This window comes from Panthera onca, chromosome C1 (genome assembly GCF_046562875.1).
Source record: "Panthera onca isolate mPanOnc1 chromosome C1, mPanOnc1 haplotype 2, whole genome shotgun sequence".
NCBI lineage: Eukaryota > Metazoa > Chordata > Mammalia > Carnivora > Felidae > Panthera > Panthera onca.
This window is the reverse complement of record NC_138346.1, coordinates 110,261,302-110,278,016: the sequence shown is the minus strand read 5'-3', so window position 1 is coordinate 110,278,016 and position 16,715 is coordinate 110,261,302. Positions and strand designations below refer to the sequence as shown.

General features: G+C 40.4%; 1 protein-coding gene across 1 annotated transcript in view; it reads left to right on the top strand.

Moving 5' to 3' along the window:
* The first annotated feature begins 179 nt into the window (after positions 1-179).
* Positions 180-16,715, top strand: part of MAP3K2 (mitogen-activated protein kinase kinase kinase 2) — a 102,923-nt gene continuing 86,387 nt past the window's right edge. Inside the window, exon 1 of the mRNA XM_060624854.3 lies at positions 180-701. The gene's annotated coding sequence lies outside the window, so the exon portion shown is untranslated. The remainder of the gene's footprint in view (positions 702-16,715) is intronic.

The window sequence follows — 16,715 nt, the reverse complement described above, 5'->3', positions numbered from 1 at the left end:
GCAGCGGAGCGTGCGTGGGCGCAGCCAGCCAGTGCGCAGGCGCGGGCACGCTCCCCTTGGCCTCCGCGCGGCGCTGTAGGCTGGGCGCGCGCCCGCGGCGGGTTCCGTTCCCGGCGGGCGGAGGGTTGTGCGCGCAGGAGCGAGCCGGCCGTGACGTGCGCCGCGCTACGCCCGACGTCACGGGTCCGTGTGTAGTGGCGGCCCGGCTGCCCTCAACGGCGGCGCCTGACGAAGGTGGTGCGGTCGCTGGGTGCGGCGTTCAGGGGTCGCGCGGCGTGCGGCGACAACCACGATTAGAACGACGATCGGGAGGCCGGGCACCTTCAGCCGCGGAGTCGCCGCTCCCGCCCCTTCTCCGGCCTCTGGCGGCGCCCGGCCCACGGCTTCCTCCTTTCCTGCCCAGCTTCGCGCGGGCCTCGGGGCTGCGGCGGCGAGAAGTACCTAAGGGCGCCGAGAGGCCCCGGCCGGCCGCGACGTTCCACGCGCCCGCCACCCCGCCCGGCGCGGGCTCCATGTGAAGGAGAGACTCGGTCCGCACCACACTCCTCGCGCGCCCCTCCGGCCCCCGGGGGCCCGCGGCCTCCCCCGATCGGGGGGGGGGGGGCGCGGTGACAGGCCGCGCGGGGGCGGAGGGGCGGGCTCGGAGGCAGCGGCGGCCCCTCCTCGGGCCTGCGGCTCCCTACGTCCCCGCGGAGCGGCCGGTACGTGCCTGTGTATGTGTGGGGCGGGGGCCGCGGGAAGGGGGCCGCAGCCCGCCTGTGCGCAGCTCCCCGGGCGGGGGTTTCCTTGGGTGGTGGTCCCGCTCCAGTTGGGCAGATCTCGGGGTCCCTGTATCCTGTCCTGGATCCCAGATCTGAGCGAAGTAGACTGCTGAGCTGGGTAGCTGTCAGACATGTACTCTGCAGGGATTTTAGAAGCAAGAGTGCATCTGGTCCCTTGGGAGAATCAGATATATGCAGTAAGCGAAAAAGTGCTTGCCTTTGCACTGTCACATTGTGATTCTCTTTTGATTGGGGTTGATTCTTCCTTCTCGCTTTAGCTAGCACTAACTGCGCCGGGCAGTTGTCTTGCATTGTCTGACTTGGTCTTCTCAGCACAATGAGGTTGGTAGTGTCTCTCCATTTTACAGATAAAATAATTGAGTCTCAGGGAGCTAGGGAATTTGCCCAAGGTCATGCAACTGGTAATCTGGGAAGCCTTGATTCCACTATGATGTCTTTTCCGTAGGAGTGTATTTTTGTGTCTTGAAAAAAAAAATATGTGAGGAAAATGAGAAGAGCTGGAGAGTTTCTTCCTGGGAGTAATGTAGTTTACTTGCCCCTAATGTAGGCTGTTCGATGTGTTTTGCTGCAACCTAGCCAAATCATTTTATTGCTTTTAAATAATTACTTTTAAAAAGGCGCTGGGCACCTTCACCTTTTTTTGCGGTAGGATTGAACAGAAAACAAATTTCACTCTTCTTAAGAGGAAATATAGTGAAGACTATTTGATACATATTAGAAGATGATAATTAAAAAAAGAAAAATAATTGGTAACACTGCATATTTCTTGAAAAGTTACAATGTTACTTGTGCAGTTTGTTCTTGACAAATACGGGGAACTCGTACTTGGGTTATTAGCTTGAGATTTCCTTATTGCAAAACTTGTTGCTGAATTATGTGGCAATGGCTGAACATACTTAGTAATTGGTGCAGTCTTATGCAATATTTCTGAGTTGAGTGTCAAAATTCAGTGTGTAGAATATCATAGAAACTTGTAATGGTGTGATTTTTCCCCCTTTCCTTTGTATGTGGTGACTGATCAATGTTTATAAACTAAAAATTCTCATTTTAGCATTGGCCTGTATTATTTCTTTGATTATGGTTGGTGAATAAGAAAAGAGCCTTTACGTTTCTCTTTACAGAGCAAATATTGGTAAATTCCTTTGAGTAGTTGAAGCTTCACGCACAGTTGCGAATGTTTGAGAAATGTACTGATGCCCAATTACAGTACTCTGTAATTTTATCCAGTGTATTTTCAGTTTGAAAAAATTTGTAGTTGAATGATTTTGTATTGTCTGTAGAGAAAAAGTTAAATTATAGAGTTGATAGTGGTTGGTTCACAGATTGAATTGTTGTTTGGTTAAAATATAAACTATGTTGAGTCCTGTTGAATTATGTTGAGTGTGAGATCATTATAGAATCGTTATCTAGCTGTGATATCCATGTGTCTCTTTTGAAAGACTAGTTGTTAAAGGCTTATTTTTAAAAATTGGATTACATTATGTACTCAATCTTTTAAGCAGTGGTTTAGATGAATCTTTCATTTTTAGTTCACCTTACTGCTACCAAAGCGGTAAACTATTTAATAGTTGCTGTATTAAACTGCAGTCATGTTTGATTCTTGACAGTTGCCACAGCTTTGATTTCAGGTTGATCTTTTCTCCCCTTCTAGAATTGGAGTTCACCGGGCTCCTCAACACACTCCCCCAACTTTTTATTATGAAAGTTTCAAGCATATGAGAAATTACTAATTGTGAACATCCATACCATGACCCTTTAGATTCAATATTTGTTGACATCTTGCTGTATTTGCTTTATCTATAAATATGTGCGTATTATTTTTGGCTCAGCCATTTGAAACTAAGCTGTAAACATTGTGGCACTTTCCCCGTAAATATGTCAGCATACATTTCCAAAGATGGACATTTCCTTACATAGCCAAAATACTATTACTGTCACTTTTTTTAGTTCATATTTTCTGATCAATAATTAGTTGATAGTTTCTTATTGGTAGTTCCTTAATGTAATCTAACATCATCCATACTTAAATCTATTTATAGTACTGGTCTTTTATGGTGTTTTACACCTAGCCACACCAAACCAAGATCCTGTCAAGGTTTATTCACTGCATTTGGTTGTTAAGTCTCTTTGAGCTCTTCGAATCTAGAACAGTCTCACCTCTCCCTTTTAAAATGAGGTTGCTTTTTAAAAAGAGATCAAGCCAGTTGTCATAAAATGAGTCACATTTTCTTTGTCTGATTTCTCCCCCCCCCCCCCCCCTTATGGTGTCATTTAGTGTATTCAGTTTCCCTGTATTAGTTAACTGTAAGCTAGGTTTAAAGGCTTGATTAGTTTAAAATCAAATATTTTGGGCAAGAATAACCCCTCAGTGATGCCATGTACTGCATATTGCTTCCCATCAGGTCATATGTTGTCAGGTCCCATCATTTGTGATGCTGAGTTTGATCACTTGGTTGTGGGGGTGAAGGTAAGGTCTATCTATTTTCCACACTGCAGTTAGCAGTCTGTGTTTTAGCTTTTCTTAGCCAATATTTGTTGCACAGAGGTAGCAGAAATATAATAAAGGAAGAATGGATTTATTAAAAAACATTTTGAGGGGTGCCTGGATGGCTCAGTCGGGCATCTGACTTTGGCTCAGGTCATGGTCTCATGGTTTGTGAGTTCGAGCCCTGCGTCAGGCTCTGGGCTGACAGCTCACAGCCTCGAGTCTGCTTTGGATTCTGTGTCTCCTCTCTCTCTCTATCCCTCCCCTGCTCATGCTCTGTCTTTCTCTCTGTCTCTCTCAAAAATAGAACACTGAAAAATATTTTAAAAAACATTTTGAGAAAACTGTCTATTTTTATGGTGTAAGGCAAGGAGCACTGGATTGTCAGAAGATCTAAATTCTAGTCCTAATACGACCACTATGTGAAGTTCAAGAATTATAATAGAATTATATGTTTTTTTTATTTAAATTTTTTTTTAACGTTTATTTATTTTTGAGACAGACAGAGCATGAACGGGGGAGGGGCAGAGAGAGAGGGAGACACAGAATCGAAAGCAGGCTCCAGGCTCCGAGCCATCAGCCCAGAGCCCGACGCGGGGCTCGAACTCACGGACCGTGAGATCGTGACCTGAGCCGAAGTCGGACACCTAACCGACTGAGCCACCCAGGCGCCCCGAATTATATGTTTTTTTTAAACTTCACTCAGTGTTCTCATTTCATAATGATCAAGTTAGTAAACATTTGTGAATTTCTGTTTTTTTAATTGAAGTATAATTGACATAGTATCCTATTAGTTTTAGGTGTATACCATAGTTATTTGATATTTTTATACATTACAGAATGATCCCCACAATAAGTCTAGTTACCATCTGTCGCCTTACAAAGTTATATTATTGGCTGTACTCTCTATGCTGTATATTACATTTCTATGACTTACTTTATGAATACTGTAATTTCTGATAATAAGGAGTGTTGGTTACATTTAGAGGTGAACCTCATTTTAATTAAGCCAGGTAGAAATAAATCAAGTATATGTAATATGAAATTGAATTTATTTCCCAACTAATTGACATTTAGTGGGTTATTGGTTTATTTATTTTTAGGTTAGTGTTTTAAAGAAGGTTTCATAATAGGATTTACTTAAGTAACACATTTTCTCATTAAAAATACGATTTAATTCATTAAACAGTTTATGTGAAGTTTTTCCACATGTAGGATGAACTATATATGGAAATAAAGAATCCTTTCCCTTATTCTCAAGGTGTTGTGTGAGGTATATCTCTGTATCTAGACACACATATACGTTTATAAGAAATTTGGCTGGGGGCGCCTGGGTGGCTGGGTTTAGTGTCCGACTTCAGCTCAGGTCATGGTCTCACAGTTTGTGGGTTTGAGCCCCATATGGGGCTTTGTGCTGACCGCCCAGAGCCTGCTTCGGATTCTGTTTTCCTCCCTCTCTCTCTCTCTCTCTCTCTCTCTCTCTCTCTGCCTCTGCCCCTGCCCCGCTCTCTCTCAAAAACAAATAAACATTAAAAAAAAAAAAAAAAAAAAAAAAAAAAAGAAAGAAATGTGGCTGTGTAATTTTGTGGGTTTTTTTGCCTTTTATATCTCTGGGATTTATTGGGAACATTTGTTGACTGCGTTTTTTTAAGGTGGTTAATCATGTATTTGCTTTGTAACATATCTTGTTGTCTTTATAGTTACTTAACCCTTAGATTATTCCTTAATTTTTTTTGTTTGTTAGTTTGTTACACTTTGTCTTCCCAACTAACAGGTAGAATCTTTGGGAGTCCTTCCTCTAACTAGCACACTGCCTTTCTTATAAGTGCTCAAGAGTGTTTTGTTTGAGATTCATAGTACCGTAAATTTTATAAGCACTATGTAGTTTATAAACTTTGGGAGTTTTTTCTAAAGGTAATTTTTCCCATTTGTGCAGTTAGTAATTTGTGTGGACTTTAGTAATTAATAATGACAAAGTAAAATAATTGTTTAAGATATGATTTTATCTGTATTCTTTGGATAATTCCCAGATTAGGTCCCCTCATCACTACTACTTCAGAATGCTTCTCAAGCCCACTGCACCTGCCTCTACCATCATACTCACCACATTGCTCTAGAATTATGTCTGTGTCCTCCACTGGGAAGTTAGCTCTTCAAGAACAGAGGCAGTGTTGTGTTGATTTTGGGGCACCTAGCACCATGCCTGGAGCCAAATATTTATTGAAAGAGAATTGACAGAAGGGACCTCCTTTTTCAGTGTCCTAAGATTCTTAAAAAGTGCCTACCAAATCACTGATCATTTACAGAATGTTTCTTCTTTATTTATTGGTTGAATTTTCTTTGTTCTCTTTTGTGGTATTGTTTATTTAGCAAACGTAAGCTATTTCTATATTCTATGCACTGATTTTACTTATTCCCTATTAACAACCTAAGGAAGTAGTTATTATTATGCCCATATTACAGATTAGGAAATTGAAGCACAGAGACAATAAGTAACTGCCCATATTCACACTTTTTGTGCATGGTGGAGCTGGAACTTGAATGCAGGTAGTCTGACTTCACAATCTGTGCTCTTAAGAATCGCACCATGCTGCCTCTCTGCTTTATCAGGGCAACCAGAAAATTGGAATTGCTTTACCAGAGTACTATCGGTACCATTCATGGAGACCCAACTGTGTATCAGGATGGGGAAGGCACTTCAGAAGGCCTTGAAGAGGAGGTAGTACTTGAACTAAGTTAACAAAATTGGTAAACTTTACAGGTAAACTGATTGTGATTATAATATATTGAAAAAAATTAAATATATAAAAGATAAGGAAGCAAAAATTAGTAATCAATTAAGAGTATATATTTGGGAGTCAGACCTGAATGGGAGTCCCAGCTGTGCTGTTCATCCTATCTATGCTTCACTTATCTGTAAAATAGTGAGAATAGTATGTAACTCATTGGTTTGTCATTAGGTTTAATGAAATAATATGTTTAGTACAGTGCTTCGCATATAAAAAGTGTTCAGTAAACATTGTCAGGTATTGTAAAAATTTCCCATAGTTCACTTAGGTTATGCCTATTTTGATGTTATAGAAGCCCTTCTATTTAATGTGATTAAGATTGGTGGTGGTCAGTTTAATTTTAAAAAAAAATTAATATAAGGGGAATTAAGTGACACATTATTACTTTAATTTTTTTTTTTTGAACACAGAGATGTAAACTAGTCTGAGTTAAAGTGATCCATCTGGAGTTGTATGGTTATTTCTCCGAGTCTTACAGCTTGTTCATCTATGCCCACTTTAACAACACTTTCTTTTTTTTAAAACTAGCCTTTGAGTCTTTCTAAACACTCAACTTCATTCTCATAGAAACAGTTTTCTTTTCACATTCACAATTTCTTGGGTTATATCATATTTAAACTGTATAACGAGCGCGTAAACACATTTGATTCTTGGTAAATTGATGGGTGCAGAAATGTACTGGTTTGGTAAAAGATAAATTTAACATTGCATGTTCAACATTTTATCCGAAGGCTTTATTTATTTATTTATTTTCGGAGGGAGCAAGCCAGGGAGGGTCAGAGAAAGAGAAATCCCAAGCAGGTTCCGCACTGTCAGCGCAGAGCCGGACATGGAGGCTCGAACTCACCTTGTGAGATCATGACCTGAGCTGAAACCAAGAGTCGGATGTTTGACTGAGCCACCCAGGCGCCCCTTATCAAAAGGTTTTATAGGGAGAGTGGAGTGTTGGTTAATTTGCCAAGTTGGTTTGTTAAGGAGGTTAGATAAGAGAAATTATTGATACCTTGCCTTCTGAGTTTATGGATGTAGGTATTATGTAGATATTTAAACAAATAGCGAATGTAAATTGAAAGCTAAGAGTCATAATATCTCAATTTTATTTCAGTTCATTCTTTTTTTTTTTTTATCCTTTGGTTTTTCTTTGTATTATGGTTCTTTGGCAATGTGTATAGTTTTTAGATTTCCATTCTCCATCTTACATATTTGTCATCATCTTTTAATGTTTTCATCTCTGTTATTTTACTTTGTGTTCCAGGAGAGCTGCTTGTGTTTGATCTCCATAGCCACATTGGCGGTTCTGCTCTTTTGCCCTCTACTGTGTTTTAAAAAAAATATTTTTCATCTCATGAATATTTTAATTCTGCAGTTGACTTCCCATTTCTTATTTTCCTCTTATCCTTGTTTTGCATTTCAGCCAGATCTCTCCTTTAGTTTTCTGTTTTTGTTTCATAAAGGTATATCTTCTGGCGTTGAGGATATCACACATTAATTGTATCTTGGGAGGAAGAAGTAATATTTGAGTGTTTGTTACATGTCAGAAGCTTTACATACATTACTTTTACGTGACTGTGGTAGACCATAGTATCCTGGTTTTGAGCTAGGAAATTGAGGCCCTGAGGTATTAAGAGGCTTGTTGATAGTCACATAGTATAGATGGGGATTTTAAATGGCTCTTTTAGAGCAAGAGTTCCTTAGCCTTCTCTCTGCCTCCACGTTGTTTACATGAAGCCTTCTTGGAAATGTGTGCGCTGGAATCTTTTGGGGGTAGGGCCAACATGATTTTTGAAAAGTGCCCGCAAATATAGATATTATTCTTATCTCTCATTCTTCGTAATTGTAGAGAATTAAATCAGAGAGTTCTGATAAATATTTGGGGAAACCTGAATGATTTCTGTGTTTGAAGTAAATACACTTTTCAGTGGAATGAGAATAACCTGGCCTATTTTAAGTAAATGGTATGGGAAGTATGTTAATTTTTCTGATATTTAGGAGAAGTGATAGGAGTGATTTTAATGTACTTGGTCAGAGAAGGGATAAAATTTCTTAAAATGATGGGGCGCCTGGGTGGCTCAGTCGGTTGAGTGTCCAACTTCGGCTCAGGTCATGATCTTGCAGTCTGTGAGTTCGAGCCCCGCGTCGGGCTCTGTGCTGACAGCTCAGAGCCTGGAGCCTGTTTCAGATTCTGTGTCTCCCTTTTCTCTGCCCCTCCCCCGCTCATGCTCTGTCTCTCTCTCTCTCTGTCAAAAATAAACATTAAAAAAAAATTAAAAAACAGTTCTTGAAATGAGAATGAACATGAGGAATTTTTAGTGTGATTTTTAAGATTAAATTTTAGACTATCATCCTGAATAGGCTATGAACAATAAGTCTCCAACTCAGGGCCTTAAAACAACAAAGATTTAGTTTTTGCTCATGCTATGTGTTCATTGAGGGTCAGTTGACGTGCTTCTGCTCAACATTGTCATTCTTACTTTGAATCCCACTTTGAGACCTCCCTTGGGAGCAGTCATTATCTGGAACATTACTGGCTGCCATAGGTAAAAGAAAAAAAACACTCTAGGTTTTTCTTTTGTATTGTGCTTTCTGGGAAGGAAAATTTTTTTCTTTACCCTTCTTGGTTATTTGGTAGATTGACTTAAGATTGATAAACAGGAGAAAAACAAATTTAATTATATATGTACAGAAGCCCCACAAGGATGGGAGACCCACAGGCAGACTGGCAATTGAGGCTTATATGCCATCCTGAGCAGAGGTTTTTGGGAGGTTTTGGGGACTTCAAAGGGAGGGGAGGAAGACAGTTTATGGGAAGATGGGAAGAACAAATGTTTGGTAAACATGTTTGCCATGTTTTGTGGAGAAGGTTGGACACTGAGGAATTTGATCTCCAGGCCCTGTCAGCTTTCCCCACCCAGTTTACCATGCTTACCCCATATTCTTTGTAGTTATTTTTGGTGATAGTTCAGATAGACCAGACCTATCTAAATTCTTTTTTTTTTTTTTTTTTTTTCTATGTTTATATTTGAGGGAGAGAGCGCGAGCAGGGGAGGAGCAGAGAGAGAGGGAGACACAGAATCTGAAGCAGGCTCCAGGCTCTGAGCTGTCAGCACAGAGCCCGATCGATGCAGGGCTTGAACTCCGGAGCCTTGAGATCATGACTTGAGCTGAAGGCTGATGCTTAAGTGCGATTGAGCCACCCAGGCACCCTCCCCCTCACCCCAATCTAAATTCTTTAGGCTGTTAAAGGGGAGGTAAAAAGCTCTTCCTGAGTCTTTTGGACCTTGATTGACTTCAGTTCAAAGTAATCTATAAGCCAAAGTGGCATATTTGAAGGAGGCTCATTCTGAACCTCTTCACACTCAATACTTTTGACACTTCTGATCACCAAATATGTATGTGTGGGAGGCATTTCCATACCTTAAACAATTTTGTGATAGCAGCCAGACATAAGGTCATATCCCACAGGTTAAGAGCTCCGTTCCAGGGGACTGTCTACCCTTCAGGCTCAGTGGCATGGTAGGTAGTTGCCTGTGCTTCAGACCAATTGGCTGTAAATCAGAGGTTCCCATTCTTTGGGAATCTTTAGGTTCAGTTAATTTGCTAGAGCAACTCCCAGAATTCTGGAAAACACTTTACTTACTAGATTACTGGTTTGTTATAAAAGGACATAACCCAGGAACAGGCAGGTGGAAGAGATGCATAGGGCAAGGTTTGGGGAAAGGAAGTGGCTGTGGAGTTTCCATGCTCTCTCCCAGTGTACCACTCTTCCAGCACCTCCAGGTGTCTGCCACCCCAGAAGCTCCCCAGGACCCATCTTCTTGGGTTTTAAATGGAGGTTTCTTACCTAGGCATGACTGATTAAATCATTGGCCATTGGTGGTTGAGCTTAATCTCTAGCCCTTCTCCCCTCCCTAAAAGCCATGGGAAGGAGCTCAAAGTTCCAACCCTCTAATCACATGGTTCCGGTGGCAAGCAGCTTCCCTCGATCAGTGCTTTTCAAAAGTCATCCATTAACATAAACTGAGGTGTGGCTTAAAGAGATTCCTTATGAATAACAAAAGACACTTACTTGCCCTAGCTACACCTGTGATGAGCATATCATAAAGTGTAAACTTGTTGGATCACTATATTGTACACCTGAAACCAAGGTAACGTTCTGTGTCAACTATACTTCAATTAAAAAAAGAAAAAAGACACCTGGTTTTTCTGACCTCTTTGCCAGAAATGAGGACAAAGAGCAGATATGTGTTTATTATAAATCATACTCTCACACCAGGATAGAATGAAAATAGAATGTGTGAAAGTACACTCAGACTTTTAAAGCTTTTACCTGGAAGAAATATTCACCACTTCTATCCATGTGTTTTGGCCGGAGGAAGTCTCATGGCTGTAACTAAATTGAACAGGGTGGGGAAGTTCAGTATTTCCAAATACCAGAAGAAGAACATCAAGTATTTGTGAACAGCCCTATGACCAAAGCAATGCTGTGGAAAACTGTTTGAAAATTATTATTTAAAAAAAAATTTTTTTTAATGTTTATTTATTATTGAGAGACACAGAGAGAGCATGAGCTTGGGAGGGGCAGAGAGGAGGAGACACAGAATCCGAAGCAGGTCCCAGGCACCAAGCTGTTAGCACAGAGCCCGACGTGGGGCTTGAACTCACAAGCCGCGAGATCATGGCCTAAGCCGAAGTTGGACACTTAACCGACTGAGCCACCCAGGCAACCTGAAAATTATTTTTGAAAATTAATAGAAGCCAATGAGAAAAATGTGAATCGATACTTTATAAGCCACTGGGAACAGATCTATAGCCTAAAGAAGTTAGTTTGTAATTGTTTTTGTGCTATTACTATCTCTAATTGTTTTCAAGTCATATTTTAGATTTGATATAAAAGTGCTTATTTCTCATTATTTGATGAGTTTGTGATTATTCTAATTAGGTTTGACTTGCTACATTCTAATGGTATTTGTGGAGTTTTAAGACAAAATGTTTTTGTTTTTTGTTTTAATACAGTAAGGTAATGAGATTAATGTCCCTGATTTAATTTAAGGAGAGATTGTCATGATTTATGTGATGGCTTTAATGTATTTTAAATCAGTTTAGGCATTTAAACATAGCCTGTTGATTCCCTTTTAAAATTACTAATATTGTGTAATATGACCAGTATGTCAAACTATATATAAAATTTCTGAGTTGTTTAGACACTATAAGGAAACAAAAGATGTAGAAGTAGCTCTGCCTTACTGTTGATAAAAATCTACTTTGAGAGATGGTATATTAACCATCTAGTCTGTAAATAGTAGATGACCGCATTCTAATGGCTTTACCCCCAAACCACCATGTCTCTGCTTATATAAACTTGTCTCATGATTTGGGAAAGGGTAGATTAGTGATGTGGTCTGAGATCATGTAATCCATGTTATTAATCAGCATTGCAGTTAATGTCTCGTAGCCATGAACTATTGCATACTTCCTTACTGTTGAGAGTTTTACTTAGGGATGTGCCAGGGGGATTTCTTGCCTAGAGTTTTCCTCAAGAGAGTATCACAAACTGTATTCCATTCTGTTTGTTTAATATTGATGGTAGGTAGGAAAGCCTGAGTTCAGTCTTAAATCTGACATTAATTAGAAATAGACTGTGACAGAGGGACTTCAACATTTCTGAATTTGAAAAAGTTGCCCCAGGTGATTTCTTAAGGACTAGCCTGTCTAGTCTGTGATTCTGTGAGACCCACAACATACCAGAATATAGTAAAGACTCAAAAGAAATGGAAGTTTTCTTCCTTGGGGGGTTGAGATGACAGTAGTCCAGGGAATATTTGTTATAGGGCAGCATTTGGAAGATAAATAGCTGTGTTTAAGTGTGACTAATTTGTTAGAATGACATCTCTTAAAGGTATTTCATAACCAGATACTTTGCATTGTGCTTGACATGTAGACTTTCAGTAAAATGCTTGTTGAAAGAGTAACTTCAGAATAATGTGATAGAAACCAGAATCATCTGTGGACAGTTTAGTGGTAAAATCCAGTAAACATTGAGCCCTAGAAAATAACAGAACTGAATTATTCTCATGTTATGAATGAGGAACCAATACTAGTGGAATGTGTTTTTGGAAATACTTTCGCCAAAAAGAGAGGGAAGATCTTTTTGGAAAAAGGTGAAAGGTATTGGAAAAATTGTACATGCACTCTTTTATGTCCACTAGAAAATTTTAAATAATGTAGGGATATGCTTGGATAAGCCCAAAATGATTACATAAAAAAATGAAGCTTCTGGGGCACCTGGGTGGCTCAGTGGGTTAAGTGTCCAACTCTTGATTTCAGTGTGGGTCATAATCTTGCAGTCGTGAGATCGAGTCCCGCATTAGACTCCATACTGAGCATGGTGCCTGCTTGAGATTCTCTCTCTCCTCCTGTCTCTCTTCCCTTCCCCCATTCACTCTACCTCCACCCCCTCAAAATAAATAAACTTAAAAAAAATGAAGCTACCCTATTTCGCAGTGGACAAACCACACATCAGCAAATATTTTTCTTCTCAGAATCCTTCTATATCCTTGTTTTTTGTTCTTCCATCTTCACATGTCAAAACAGAACATGGAAGTGCCCGAAGCGTTCTTAGCTTACTTTGTTCTTAGTTAATAAATTAATATTGACATGCTAATCTGATGCCCGATCTAGTGCTTTCTGTCACTTAAATCTTCCTTTTTTGGAAACAGGAGGATCAAGTAGGGAGATACGGTTTCTTTAGAATAAGGGACACTTCAGCCTGTTTGGAAGCAAGGATAGGCTGTGCAGAACTATAAAAGAAGGCTTGAATGGAGGCTATGAAAGGACCAAGTGGCCTAGATTTGGTTTTGCAGGAAGATCTCAGAAGGAAGGTTTGCAGAGATTTATTGGTCATTAGATTGGGAGGAGGCTTGAGTAGTTACATTAGTTAGGGTTCAATTAGGGAAGGAGAAGTGCTGTGATATTATGGGATAAGGAATTTATGTAAGGTGTAAGAGCTTCTACAGTTGTGGGAGAAACTCAGAAATCAGAGTCTGTAAGGGGGAATTGGCAGATCAAAGTCAGTAATCAGCCTTCCTGAAACAGTGGTACTTTGGGCCGAAGTTTGTAGATAAATCTGAGGAGTCTGGTATGCCCAGCTGCTGGAGTAGAATCACACAGTAGAGCTGGTAGAAGGTCTATGGAAAGCTGTTGCTTCTGCATAGCCTCTGCTGTGGTTTCTAGTCAAGCGTTTGGTGGTAGCCCTGAGGTTGCTGTTTTGTCAGCAAGGTGCAATCAGGAAAAGGCTGTATGCACAAGGGGAGAGCAGAGACATGGAATTTGCTGGCAACTGCACCTGTCTATCTAACCCTGATCTTCGGAGTAATTTCCTCCTTTGGCTAACTCTAACCTGGAACCATATGGGAAGAGGATTCTGGGAAATGTAGTTTAAACTCAATCAAGTTGACATAGTACAGACTGGCACAGTAGGTGAGCGTGGGGTGGGTGGGGAACTACAGATGTGATTGTGATGAGAATGGTATTTTATAGATCTAGGTTCATTCTGTGAGAGAGCATGTCTTTAAATTCAAGGCTTTTCCCATTTCTCTGAGATGGGGAGATAATATCTTCCATATGGGAGTGTTCTGAAGATTAAATAAAATGTTTGTAAAGCATTTAGCAGAGTATAAGCACAGTGCAAGCTGTTATAAATAGTAGCTTTATTAATAGTAGTAATTAGTAGTAATGAGAAAGGAAGAGTACATATTTTGAAAGGGGAGGGGAGAAGTGTACGGAAGAGAGATGGATAATGAGAGGAACAAAGTAGAAGGCATGGTTCCTAATATGTGAGAATGCTGTGGTCTACCTGCAGGGAACACATGTAAACATAGAATGGGAAGCTAGTGTAGGAGGTAATATCTTTTAAGAAAGGTGATTCTTTGTCATGGTGAGTGGAGAGACAGTATGTGCTGTCATTCTAGTGTAATTAAGGTTAAGTGGTAGTGTATGTGAAATGCCTTAGCACGCTGGCAGTGCACAGTGGATAGTTATTTTCTACTTCTGTTAGTTACCCTCATGACCAGGTGAGGGGAATAGGGAAGGCTTAAGCCAAGTCCTTTTTTTTTTAATTAAAAAAATTTTTTTTTAATTTTACATTTATTTATTTTTGAGAAACAGAGTGAGACAAAGCGTGAGCGAGGGAGGGACAGAGAGAGAAGGAGACACAGAATCTGAAGCAGGCTCCAGGCTCTAAGCAAGCGGTCAGCACAGAGCCTGATGTGGGGCTCGAACCCACAAACTGTGAGATCATGACCTGAGCTGAACAAAGTCAGATGCTCAACGGACTGAGCCACCCAGATGCCCCTAAACCAGGTCCTTAAAAGGTGGTTTGGTCAAGTAGCAAAAAGAGAGGAAGCCTTTCAGACATAGAGAAGAAATAAAAGGTAGGCATCAGCAAGACACGTAGCACTTGATTAGTACAGCTCAGTACCTATTGATTCCTCCTCTTTGCTTTTGGTTATCTATTTGTAATTTCTAGAGATTGTCTGTGTTTGCTTCTGCTTGGGTCACTTGCCTACCTCTGGGCCATCAGTATGGCGAGGGATGTGGGACCACACTGTGCTAGTTTGGTGATATTAGGTAATCAAGTGGGTGGTTGGAGGTGGGGATGGTCAAAGGGACATATTTCCAGAAGAAGGCCACTATGGGTGAATAACTTTAATCACTCCCTTTGTTATAGTTGTTCAGTTTTGTAATTCTACCTTGTTCTTTTCAGTTCCTTGAATTAAGCATTTTTTTTAACATTTATTTAAAACGTTTTTTAATTTAAAAGCTGAAGTCAGATGCTTAGCCAACTGAACCACCCAGGTGCCCCTCAAATTAAGCATTTTAATCTTGTTTCATACAATTAATATTTGTTTAGGTTTATCATGTTTGCCAGGTTTTTGCTAACATTTGTTCTCCTGGAACCACTTTCCTTTTTCTTTCTTTTTTTTTTTTTTGAGAGCAGGAGTGTGCAAGTAAGCGAGGGGCAGAGGGGTGGTGAGAGAGAGTGAATCCCACAAGGGGTGGGGGGAGGGCAGAGAGAGAGGAGGAGAGAGGGAGAGAAGGAGGGAGGGAGGACTTGAACTCAGGAACCATGAGATCATGACCTGAGTTGAGCTCAGAGGGGCCACGCAAGCACTCCTCACTTTCCTTTTTCTTGAAGTATATCCTTTAGAAGTTTCTCAATTAAGGGTCTTTGGTGATAAATTACAATTTTTATTTGTTGGAAATCTTTAGCTCTTGTTTTTTTTTTTTTTTTTTTTTTTTAAGTTTATTTATTTATTTTGAGAGAGAGAGAGAGCATGAACAAGAGAGGGGCAGAAAGAGGGAGAGACAGAGAATCCCAAGCAGGCTTCTCACTGTCTATGCAGAGCCAGCTTCAGTCTCTAACTCATAAACCATGAGACCATGGCCCAAGCTGAAATCAAGAGTTGGACATTTAACTGACTGAGCTACCCCGGTGTCTCATTGTTTTTTTTGTTTTTGTTTTTTTAAGTTTATTTATTTGTTTATTTGAAAGAGAGAGGAGTGCCTGTGTGGCTAGTTGGTTAAGCGTCTGCCTTCGGCTCAGGTCATGATCTCATGGTTCTTGAGTTTAAGCCCTGCATTGGGCTCTCTGCTGTCCACGCAGAGCCCACTTCAGATCCTCTGTCACCCTCTCTCTCTGTTCCTCCCCCACTTGTGTGTATGCATTCTCTCTCTCTCTCTCTGTCAATAAATAAACAAATAACTTTGAAAGAGAGAGAGTGTGCAACATGCCAGGGAGGGGCAGAGAGAGGAGAGAGAAAATTCCAAGCAGGCTCCATGCTGTCAGCGCGGAACCTAATGCAGGACTCGAACTGACAAGCCCTGAGATCATACCTAAGCTGAAATCAAGGGTTGACACTTAACTGACTGAGCTATCCAGGCACCCCTAGCTTTTGTTCTTGAATGATATTTTAGTTGCAAGTGAAAATCTACATTGGCAGTATTTTTCCCTCAGCATTTCAAAGATATTATTCCATTCAGTTTTCTGCCATATAATCAGATATAAAGGGCTATGTGGATGTTTTATAAATGATGATGTGTTTTATTGTGCCGTTAGTATATAATTAAGCTTTTGAATGGAAATACTCATATTGGTTTTTATTTTAATTTTAAAATTCAGTGAATATTTATTGAAAACCTTAGGAATGTCAGAGGGAATGAGTAAAATAGGCCTTTAAAAAAATCTAATACATTTTAGTTGTTCACATGCACAATATTTCTAAAATGTTTAATTACCTTTTCTGCATTACAACTGAAGATAAACAGATAAACTGGTCATTCTTTTTTTTTAAGTTTATTTATTCTGAGAGAGCGAGTGGGGGAGGGGCAGAGAGCGAGGGAGAGAAGAGTCACAAGCAGGCTCTGCACTACCAGGACAGAGCCCCGTGCGGGGCTAGAACTCCCAAACCATGAGGTCATGACCTGAGCCAAAGTCAAGAGTTGGTTGGATGCTTAACTGACTGAGCCATCCAGGCTCCCCAGCTGGTCATTATTTCTATAATTATAAAACTTCATTCTGGTGAAAGGGAGAGAGACACATTAGGGTGACTGTATAATTTATTACCCAGAGTGGGCTACTTTGGAGAGTGGAAGGAGACTGTC